At 34.9% G+C, this 12,268-nt stretch overlaps 1 pseudogene; it reads left to right on the top strand.

The window, feature by feature from the left end:
* Positions 1–9,590: 9,590 nt before the first annotated feature.
* Positions 9,591–11,523, top strand: LOC102475833 (transcription factor BTF3 pseudogene; annotated as a pseudogene).
* Positions 11,524–12,268: the final 745 nt, after the last annotated feature.

Raw genomic sequence — 12,268 nt, 5'->3', positions numbered from 1 at the left:
CACTGTGCAAGCTAAATAACATGTGATTGAATGTATAAAAGAAATGTAAATTATATATATATATATGTATATATATATATATGTTTGTGTGTGTGCATGTGTGTGTATGTGTGTATATATATGTGTGTGTATAGATAGATAGATAGATAGATAGATAGATAGATAGATAGATAGATAGATAAAGCTCAGATACAATGCAAACTTACTACACTGTGGTCAGAGAATTCCACTGGTATTTAAGTTCAAAAAGTCTTGTAGGAGCAAACTGTTAGAATTTGGGAATCTCCAGCTATGGCAGAGAAATTATTTCAGCAGAAATGTGGCAAAATTGTCATTAATCTACTCCTCAAGAAGATGAGAAAAGCTGTTCATCATGAAAAATTAGGTTACTATATATAGTAGTATGAAAGAGTATCACTTTTTCAAAGCATTAACAGTATGTTGAAGGAGAAAATTAGTAGAGGCTTTATTTAGGACTCTAGAGCTTAGTCTGGGTAATTTTGAAACATTTTCTCTAGGTAAAGAACAGACTGTGAAAAGACAAGATTTACAAAGTGATAACAGTATAGATGGGGACATGAAGAGGTCTTGAAGCAAAGGATTCAAGACCATCCTCTCAATGTTGGTATGTTAAGTCATTCCAGTTGACTCAGTCTTACAATTCTAGGAGAAACTACTCTTAGGGGAAAAAAATAAAATAAAATAAAAAGCAGCTCATTTATTTTTGCATGGTTATAATATTGCTTAGTACAGAAAAAAGAAAGTGTGTTTGGTCCAGCATGATTTAGTGAAAGATCAGAGAGATGCATCTGTTTCAATTCTCAGAGTAAAGAAAATTTGTGTTTAATGACTTCTCATCTCCCCAGGAATGCATCGCAATTGCAGAATTCCATGAAAGAAAACTAGAGAAGTAAAAGATGTCTATTCTAAAAATCAACTCTTTACCAATTTATTTAAAAGTAGGGATGTCTTTTCAGCTATTCTCAAGATAGTATGTCATTAGCAAGAAAGAAAACACCTTTGAAAACCCTAGCTATCAATACAAATACAAGACAAGACAAGAATGTACTTTTAAAACTTTTAACAAATATATTCTGAGATTTCAATGTTGTTTTTCAAATACTTTGATATACTGAATAAACAAAATTTCATGTGGTTCTGTTGTATTCAACTTACATTATTTAAAAGGATATTCAGATCTGGCCACAGGGGTCCACAGGCAGTGCCATAGCTTGGGAGACTGGAAGTCATTTGGGAGACCTGGCTTCTGTACCTAGGTCAACTTAAACACACCAATTGCATGCCTGTGATCCTAATTAGTTTAAAGGCTGTAGAAGGAGGATTGCACATGGTGGGACCCTTTCAAAAACATCTATCTTTATTTCTCTTTCTCCCTTACATCTCTCTCTCTCTCCCCCTTATCAATAAACATTTTAAACTACTCTAAAAAATTAAATTATAAACTAGTCAAACTAAGAAAACTTCACCTGATTTTTCTATTAAAGGATGACTAGTTTCTAGTGTATTTACATGCAAGCAAAGTTATACATTAACTCTAAGACCACTTTATAACACTGTGTAATTTTACTTATAAATTCATTGTAAAACATTGATCATAATTATTGATAAATTAATAAATTTGTATCTATTTTGCAATGGATTCCTATTTCTTTATTGCAGAATTGAAACAACAGAATTGAATTGTTTCTTATACACATATTTACCAAAGGCATATTATGACATTTATCATATTCCTAGCTTTATAAATAACATATATTGGGGCTGGCAGGTGGCATTGGATTCTCACATGGCCGACCGTGGTTCGAGTCCTGGACCTGGCGGCTTGCTTTCTCACTTTCTCTCTCTCTCCCTCACTCTGTTCCTCTCTGGTCAAATTTAAGTAAACAAATGAATAAATAATAAATAAAGTTAAATAAAATAATATAAACATAAATAAATAAACAACATATATTAGTAGCCACAGCTTATTTTAAGTAATCCAAAATGAATAATGATTTAAAAACATTTTTCTAAAGTTTTGTAATATATTGTAATTTTTAAATTGATTATAATAGATACACGATACTTATTTATCAGATTAATCTTATTTTGGCTTTTATAGTAATCTTGTTTACAAGATGTGTTCCATTAAATGTAATCATTCTATATCATAAAGTTGTGTAATAGTTTTGAAATGCATAGAATCCAAGTATTTAATTGAAAGTTAAAACAGAAGCTTTTTTATTTAACAAAAAGTAATGTTGCATTTGCTGCTTATTTCTAAATTGAGAATAAAATTTGTAGTTACATCATATGAGAGCTAATTACCATAAATTGAGTGTTTAAAGCAAAAACGGTGGATTGGAAAAATGTAACATGCATTGTTTTTTACATTATGGAGATTAAAATGACACATTAAAGTGGAAAAAAAAAGCGCATACAATAATTAGTCATGTGTGAAGAGTTACTTTAAAAAAGTGAAAAAGTATGTTTAACAACTAACATTCCTCCTCTGACATACTCTTGGCTCTTTGTTTAAAAACACAACCTGGGAGTGCCAGTTGGTGGCTTGGTAGTTAAAGGCACTGGGTTCCCAAATGACTGACCAAGGTTTGAGTCCTGGACCTAGCAGCTTGCTTTTTTGCTTTCACTGTCTCTCTCTCTCTGGTTGAATTTAAAAAAAATAATAATAATAACAAATATAATTAAATAATATTTAAAGGAAAAACACAACATAAGAATCACTTCTCTTTAAGAAATAAGTTCTAAAAATATGTCACTATATAACTTTTGATAATAAATAAAAAATCTAAAGAATTTGGTGACACTGCTCTATCCAAATTCCCTCTATTTTAATCTGCTCAAATGCAAGGAGTTTCTTTTTCTTATTTTTTTTCCATAGGGCAGGTATACTCCCCAGACAAAGAGACAGAGAAAGTGAAAGTTAAAGTGAGAAATCACCCCCCAGGGGGAATGGCCACTCCACAATCCCTTCTCCTCATTTCTTCTCTCAAGATTTTGGGCATTCATGCAAACACACCAGGAATGATTTTCAAGTCACCAAATGCAGGATTAAAAAACCACAGTGGGGGAACCAGCAGTTAGCGTAATGACTATGTCGCTGGACTCCCACGTAGTTCACCGCGGTTCACGTCCCGGACCCAGTGGCTTAAAACTCACACCGGGCGCATGTGCATGCGTGCCCAAGATCCCAAGAGGAGAATGGAGGAAAAGGGATTGTGGTTTGAGCATCTCCCCTGAGGGGTGATTTCTCGCTTTCTGTCTCTATGTCTCTCTATCTGGCGAGCGCACGCGCCCTATAGCGAAAACCTCTCCAAAAAAAAAAAAAACCACAGGGGGACCAGCAGATGGTGTAATGGCTATGTTGCTGGACTCCCATGTAGTCAACAGCAGTTCGAGTCCCAGGCCCACTGGCTTAAATTCTTGCCAGGCATGTGTGCCCAAGATCCTGATAAGAGAATGGAGGAGAAGGGATTGCAACCTGGCCATCCCCTTTGGGGGTGATTTCTCTCTTTCTGTCTGTCTCTGTGTTTTTCTGGCCAGTGCACATGCCCTATATTAAAATCCCCTCTAAAAAAAAAAAAAAAAAAAAAAGGAACAAAGGAAACCACAGTAAAACAGTAAAATCATAGGGGGGTCTAATGCCTTAATCACCACACCACTTACTGCTCCTTTGTACTTCTAAACTTTTTTAAAGTATTTATTTCCATGAGCAAGTAAGGGAGCGATAGGCACCCTCAACAGGGTCTTGACACTACAATCTACCTCCAGCCTCAGTCATCCCTGAATCATGAACACACACGTACCACGTGTGGCTCAAGGGAGGTCCCCAGACATGAACTCAGGACCGTCTCTGTGGGTCAGCATCACAGAGCATTGCATTTTACCACTGTGCCACCATGCATTCCCAATAAGTTGGTTTCTTTTTTTTTTAATTTTTATCTCTTTAGTAATAAAAAGCAAAGTTTAATGGATGGCAACCCTATGTCATAAATGTATTAAGTATATATCAGGTAATTTTAAAACATTTCATTAAAAAATGAATTTCTAATAAAATTTTAATTTTCATCATAGTTTATTAAAATAAGTTAAATTTTTACATCACTTGACTCTATTTTTTATTTATAATATGTGCAATTATTCAGTAAGAGATTTACTAGGAATGATTTTAAAAATTATTTGCCAGAGAGTACATGTAGTCACCAGAGAAATGGAGAAATAGAGGAAAAGGGGAAAAAAAAATCCCCCAATGGGATGCGACCACATAACAATCTCTTCTACATTTATCCATCCTGTCAGCGTTGTGAGCACATATACACATTCACCCAGCATGTTTTCAAGGGACTGAAGCTAGTATTCTAACTGCATGATCAGTCGTATAAAATGCAAGTCCTCTAACCACCAGGCTAAAAATCAACACTTAGTATTATTTCTTACTAAAAACTCTTTATGAATAAATACATACATGATGGTAATATAAATACTAAAAACTCTTTATGAATAAATACATACAAAATGGTAATGTAAGTGAATTATTTTATATTAATTTATTTTAAATATATAAAACTAATGCAAAAATGATAAAAATATTTTGTTAGTTTTTAAAGTATGTACATTTGCATATGAAATATATAGTATAAATGATGTGAGTTCACAGATCTATACAGTTGCAAGACTTCCATATTTTAAGTGCAGTAGCATGATATCACATCTAAACAACTGTGAAATTTAGAGAGAATTCCTATAGCAAACACAGAAAGGTATAATTAAAAAGCCAGTAGATAAATCTTAAAATGGAATTCTAAAATTTTAAATAATAATGTAAAATAGGTTAAAAAATAGAACTAAGAAGTGAGGAATAAATAATAATCTATGGTGGATCTAAATGCAAATATATTAATAAATATATTGAATGATAATGATAACTAAATATTAGAATTATTAGGCAGAATAAATATCAATAAAAAGGGAAGATTCACTGGAATGTAAAGATACAGACAGGTTGAACCTAAATGAATGAGAAAAGATATTTATGTAAATAATAAATAGGAAAAAAGACCGAGTGACTATATAATAACATTTTATATCTACTATATCACACTAAATAGATAAAATAATTATATTTGATAGATTTCAAGAGTAATATATAATCAAAGAATGAGAGGAAAAAATTATAATGAAAGAAGTTTCAATGCATTAGAATAATGTACCAAGCTTTAAATAACAGAGCATCAAATATATGGGCAAAAATTTAAAAATTTAAAGAGAGTATGTAATTCCACAGTAATAGCAGGATGTCTTAGTCAACTTAGGTTATTATATGAAAATAACATAGACTGGGTGATTTCAAACAACAGATTTATTTGCTCACAGTTCTGGAGTCTGGAAGTCTAAGATCAGGGTGCCAGTATTGTCAGATTGTGGTGTAGGCTCTCTTCCTGGTTTGAAGATAAATGTTCACTTTCTCCCTGTGTCCCTACATTGTAGAAAAAAGTAGAGATACTGCTTTCTTTCCCTCTCTAATTCCACCTTCCATTTTCCTCTTATAAGATTATAGTCTGATTTGATTAGGTCCCCACTCTTATGACTTGTTTTACCTTAATTACCCCCTAAGAACCCTGTCTCCTGATATAGTCACATGGAGAGTGAGGGTTTTAACAGAAGAACTTGGTGATAGTGGTGGGGGTGGGGGACATGCACAGTCTCTGTAGCAAGGAAATTTTGATAGTCTTGCATCAGTTGAAAGAATGACTAGACAAAAATTTATTAGACACAGGGAAGGAAAGAAAATCTCTATCTATTATCTTGCTATAATGGACGATTTATAGAAAAATGCATCCAATTCTTTGTAAAGAAATATTTTGCACAAGTATATATTATTTGTTATGAGATGAAATGAGTCATGATATTTTCTTTTTTTAATTATTTTATTTACTCATGCATTTGTTTTTAATTTGACCAGAGAGAGAGAGAGAGAAACCAAGTCACCAGGTCCGGGACTCAAACCATGGTTGGTCAGCCATGTGGGAGTGTCCAGCACCTTAACCATCAAGCCACCTGCTGGTCCCCCCACCATGATATTTTCTTATAAATAGAAATCTTACATATTATTTTCGTCTTACTAAAACCAGTAACTAAATACTTGGATAGTCCTAAATATTTTGAAATTGAACAGAACAATTTTAAATAATAAGTGTATCAAAAAAAAAAAAAGAAAAAGAAAAAAATAGAAAATTATTTAAACTGGATCTGCAGAGTGGCTCAGCAGTAACATAGCTAGACCCACATGGGAGGTTCTTGGTTCACATTCCCAGGCCTCTCTCCATGTGCCGGGCATAGGCACATGCCCATGACCTAGGCTAGCTGAGTCTGGGGGTAAATTGCACAGTAAAGACCCTGGTGGTAGTATCTCTCTCTATTTATGTCTCTCTTTTCTATGGAAGAATAAATAAATACACCAAAGAAGTAAAACAATATTTTGAAGTAAATTAAAAAAAATAGAATTCATACAATTTTTAGGATTTAATAACGTTATAGAAAAATTTATACTCAAAGGTATGAGAATAACCTAAAATCAATGGGCTAACATTTCATCTTAAAAAGTTAGCAAAACAGGAACACTGTTGAAATATAAGTCAAAGCCAGGGAAGAGCAAAGCCTGAATACCAACCTAGAGTTTAAGTAAATCTAATTGTCAAATAAAGATTTAGCTTCTGGTGGTGTGCATCTCCCAGTAGTTCTGTTCAACAATATTGAGAAGGAAGTATTAAAGAAATTTATATTGTACAAATAACACAGTATCAGAGCAGGCGATAAATCTGTCATTCCTTCCCCCGACTTGTGTTTGCACCTTGGTTTCGTGATTCTGGCTTAAAGGTGTTTAATGTGAATGTTGGCATGCACCATTTATTGTTTGTTTCATGTTGAATTACACAGATGTTCTTCATTTAAAAAAACATTTTATGAGAGAATTAAATTTAGTCATTATATGTGACAATAACCTAATTTTATGAGATCTTTTGGGTAAAAATAATCCTGATGAGAACAAAGTGCTCATGTGTTAAAATTTCAAAAGTTGTACTTTTTTGAATACCAGTAATTACTTGCTTTAATATTGCATAACTTCACAAGCAATTAAAATAAAATTGACTTCTTCACTTTCAGGGTCCTTTCTTCTAACACAAGAAATACAGGAAAATTGAGAGACAAAAATCAAAATGTTTGTAGCCATGTTCTAAAAACAAATGAGAATTGCAACTAATGATGAGAATTTGAAAGCAAAATATAAACACATTGAGTTATTTAAACTAGTAAGACATAACTACTATACAAGAAAAATATAATAATTAGTGAATTAAAAAAATTATTTACCACTATCCCTATCAGTGTGCCCCCTAAACACTTTCTCATATTACACAATTAGCAATTCATGACATAACGTTTTGATTATTTATAAAATAAAATGTTTTACTTATATAAGACTGTAAAACTGAATCTATTTAAGGCACTTAAGTTAAATGTTGGCATTATCTGTGAGCCATTGTCAATTACATCCCTCTTCCATTTCAGTTAACCCAATTTTTACAAGATGTGTGAAAAAAATGTATGAATCTTACATAAATAGTTTCACCATCTCCAGACTGAGAATAATTGTTTGTGAAGATAAAAGTAAAACAAGCTATATTCAATATTTTATATAATGTAAAAATAGTACATATAAGTTTATTTATCTAAGTCTCTAACTAGAATTGTTATGTAGTTTAAAAACTTATTATACCTCAGAAATTATGGTAAGTGATTTTTTCCTATAATATGCAAATATCTGTAGAGTAAATACTTTAGAAAAAGTTAATGAGTGCTTTTTTTCATTCCTTGAAGTCAATTGTATAATGCAAAAAAACACACATTTTGTACTCAGCGCTACCATAAAATACTACAATTAAGGAGTAATAAGTTAATTTAACACACCCAGAAACATATAGATGTGCTACCCACATTTGTCTGATATCTTTATGCTTCTTGTATTTAAGGTTAGTTTCTTTTTTTTTTTTTGAGAGTATTTTCAGAGTTTATTATAAACCAGTTTCATAGGCCACAAGGAAATAAAAGGACTATGTACAGCCTTATGGGAAACAGACAGGGAGCTGAGAGGGCCAAGATGAATCTAGGGCCTTGGTGGGCGCATTACCGGGGGAGGGCGCCCTGTACGGGAAACCAGACAACCCGGTGGGACTCCAGGAACAACAGCATAACAAACAAACAGGTCTGTGGTAACATGGCCCTAGGAAATCAGGCCCACACCTCTATGGGGCTACTTCCATAACTGTGTGGCCAAGGGTCAAAGAAGGCCTTGCGTCCCCGGGGGAGGGGGCCGCATACCTGGAGGGGGCATACACATTGGAGTCTCTTGTGGGGGGGGGCCCTGGGGGACCCATGGGAGGCCTCATACCAGGAGGCGGGCCCATCATGCCTGGAGGAGGTGCCGCTCAGACCAGCAGTTGGCATAAGGTTAGTTTCTGAAATCACTTTATTCTTAATATTAGCTGTTAAAGAAAGTCTGCTTATGAGGTTTTTTTTGACAAATGCTTACACTTACGGCTAATGTTTCTTATGATTACTGGCTTATTCATTCTCTAGGAGAAAAAGATGTGAAATCAAACTTCAGTGTAAGATACACTTTTCATAAGATATGATTGAGACATTCAATATTGCCAGCGCCAATCCAGATGTCCTGAAGAGAAAATTCTACTTAAATTCTTAGAAAAATGTTGGCTTCAGTTGCTTTAGCTGTCAACAATGGTACACATGGAGGAAATCATTAAAGAGCTTGTCAATTTTATTGACAGGTCCTATTTCATCCATTTAAGAGCTACAAAATATTTTAATCACACCAGAGAAACCTGTAACCCATCTGCTCAGCTTATTAAAAATTAATTGTAGCTTTGCTAAACCGTAAAAGGCACATGTGAAATGTAACTCTTATTTTGTTTAGATTTGATTAAAAGTAAAGTAATATCCATTAGTACTATTCTTTCTAAAGTTGAGATTTCTTTATAGTTTGCATCGAATACATTGTTCTCATTGCTTCTGTCCTTAGAATTCCTATTTCTTAGTCTGGCTAACAGAGTACTTGATGAGGAATGGGATTCATGCAAATGCTGCTAAAGACATAAACTCATAAAGGCCAGATCAGTGGATGGCATACCTACTAGTTTTGTTTTGACTCTACTTAGATAAGAATGGGTCTTCACATTAAATATACGTTTCTATGTTACTCTAGCATATATGGGAACTTTCTAGTTTCTAGTTCAGTTTAGTTTCTAGTCTGGCTGGTAAAAGTTAGGTTACACTTTGGTGTGAAATGTAAAACACAGATAGCCACCAAATTTAATCTTTGTGTCAAATGTACCCTTGTCACTGAGTATTTCAATTTTGGATAGGCTAGATGGAATACATATTTTGTCCATCTGGCGTCCCTGCGTGTGTGCACCTAATCTCAACTGGTCTGCCTGAGACCTCCGGAGCACCAACTCTAGTCCCCTGCGTGGTCCCTTTTCTGCTCCGACAAGATGAAAGAAAGTATCCTGAACCAGAAAAAAGTTACCAAACTGCATGCACAAGTGCGCATTGGTGGCAAAGGAACTGCTTGCAAGAAGAAGGTGGTTCATAGAACAGCTACAACAGATAATAGAAAAGTTCAGTTGTCCCTGAAGAAGTTAGGGGCAAACACTATCTCTAGTATTGGAGAGGTGAATATGTTTACAAACCAGAGAACAGTGATCCACTTTATCAACTCTAAAGTTCGGGCATCTCCGGCAGCAAATACTTTCACCATTACAGGTCATGCAGAGACAAAGCAGCTGACAGAAATGCTACCCAGCCTCTTAAACCATTTTGAGGCGGACAGTTTGACTAGTTTAAGGAGACTGACTGGAGCTCTGCCCAAACAACCTGTGGTTGGAAAAGCATCACTTGCAGGACCAGCAGTTATCGTAATGGCTATGTCACTGGACTCCCACAAAGTCAACCGCGGTTCGAGTCCCGGACCCGGTGGCTTAAACTCATGCCGGAGAATGGAGGAGAAGGGATTGCGGCGTGGCCATCCCTCCTGGGGGTGATTTCTTGCTTTCTATCTCTCTGTCTCTCTCTGTCTGTTTGACGAGCACACGCACCCTATAACAAAAACCTCTCCAAATAAAGAAAAAAAAAGTATCACTTACTACTGGAGTGGAGGAGGATGAAGTTCCTGATCTGGTGGATAATTGATGAGACTTCCAAGAATGAGACAAAGTGAATTGAGTCAACTTCAGAAAGTGATAAACTGACGAAGTTACTGGAGCTGCTATTTTATATTATGACTGCATTTGAAAATTGTTTTGTTTATGGATCTGATAAAATCTAGATCACTAATATTTTTAAGCCTAAGCCCCTTGGACACTGCAGTTCTTTTCAGTTTTTGCTTATACTCAGCTCCTTTTTCACTGCTAATTAAGCTGAAGAAGCCTAGGAATAGAGTTTGGAACAAAGGTTAATAAAATTCTTTGCATAGTTAAAAATAAAAGGACAATAAAGAAATAGAAATATTTTGGTAGTATATGACATCACATGTCATGGGTAGGTCAACCTCAAAGAATGTCACATTTTACAGCTGTGGTACCATCTGAGTCAGCTGCCATATCTTTTTGGGAAACCACTTAACTGACTAGATAAATGACTCACTCAACCTACAGGCATTCTCAAAAATGGCTAGAGGCCCAGCAATGGGGCAAAGGCAATAGGACAGCACTCTAATATGCTGAGAAACCAGTGGAAGACCAGGAATTCAGATCCTGGGTCAACCTGAGGAATCCAGGCACACAGGTGTTCATAATCCTGGCAAGCTGTAAGAAGGGAAGAGGGTATAGTAAGACCCTGCCAAGGGTGTTTTTCTCTCTCTCGCTCATTCATCAAAGAACTATGATAACCTATTGTTGAAAGGCTAGTAAAAGAAAAGTTTAAAAACAGACAAAATATAACACATCTTATAAAGTATATGCAAATAGCTATATAAATTTAAAACATTTTATGAAAGGTCAGTGTATCCTGTCTGCCCCACCCTCATGCCCAGCTCTCTCTGAATATTCTTTTTTTTTTTTTTTGAGAGGTTTTTCACTATAGGGTGCATGCGCTCGCCAGACAGACAGAGAGAGACAGAGAGACAGAAAGCGAGAAATCACCCCCCATAGGGGATGGCCACGCCGCAATCCCTTCTCCTCCATTCTTCTCTCGGGATGTTGGGCACACACGCACATGCGCCCAGCGTGGGTTTTAAGTCACCGGGTCGACTACATGGGAGTCCAGCGACATAGCCATTACACTAACTGCTGGTTCCCTCTCTGAATATTCTTATTATAACAGCTTTACTGGATTTCTGTAGCAGCAGATATGCTTTATGCTCCTGGCTCAACTCTAGAAGCCCTCCAACACATTCTGCATTCTGAATATCAGACAGCACTTTATTGACTTGTGAAACCTGCCAAACTTCTAACCTCTCTTCTGATTCATAGGGTAGGTCTTCATAATTAATCTCAAAGCATATCATTAAATTAGCCTCACAAACCTTCAGATAGCTTTAGTTGAAAAGTCTGTTACTTTCTTCTCAATAACAAATCAATTTTTATTCTCTCTTCTCACTCTATTCAGTTGCAAAATGTAGCTAGTTATAACTCTGGCTCTTGAACCTGCTATTCAACATAGTCAAGCACATGGAGATAATAAATACTCCAAATTTATGGTAAGTTATCCAAACAACCAATTTCCCTGCCCTATAATGTAGACCTTGTCTATCTTCCTCACTGTACCAATTAAAGGACTCTCTGCTCCAATCTTCACTGTGTCTCTTCACCCATGAATCTCTCTAATGAGATTGTGGCATTGAATACCTCTATGGTGACTGAATTACTATCTATTCATTGCTCAAGTTTTGTGTATCTGCTATATGTGAGCTCTTCAAAAATGATCAGACATAAATGTTTATATATATGTGTGTGTATATATATAAATATATAAATATATATATGTCTGATCATATATGTGTGTATGTGTATATATTTATACATATGTATATATGTGTGTATATGTATGTGTGTATGTATGTATATACACATATATGTTTTGCATGTGTATTATGTATGTGTATATATACATATGTATATATATGTGTGTGTGTGTGTGTATATATATATATATATATATATATATATATATA

This window comes from Tupaia chinensis, unplaced genomic scaffold (genome assembly GCF_000334495.1).
Source record: "Tupaia chinensis unplaced genomic scaffold, TupChi_1.0 Scaffold000027_1, whole genome shotgun sequence".
Classification (NCBI taxonomy): domain Eukaryota; kingdom Metazoa; phylum Chordata; class Mammalia; order Scandentia; family Tupaiidae; genus Tupaia; species Tupaia belangeri.
This window is presented reverse-complemented; position numbering and strand designations above follow the sequence as displayed.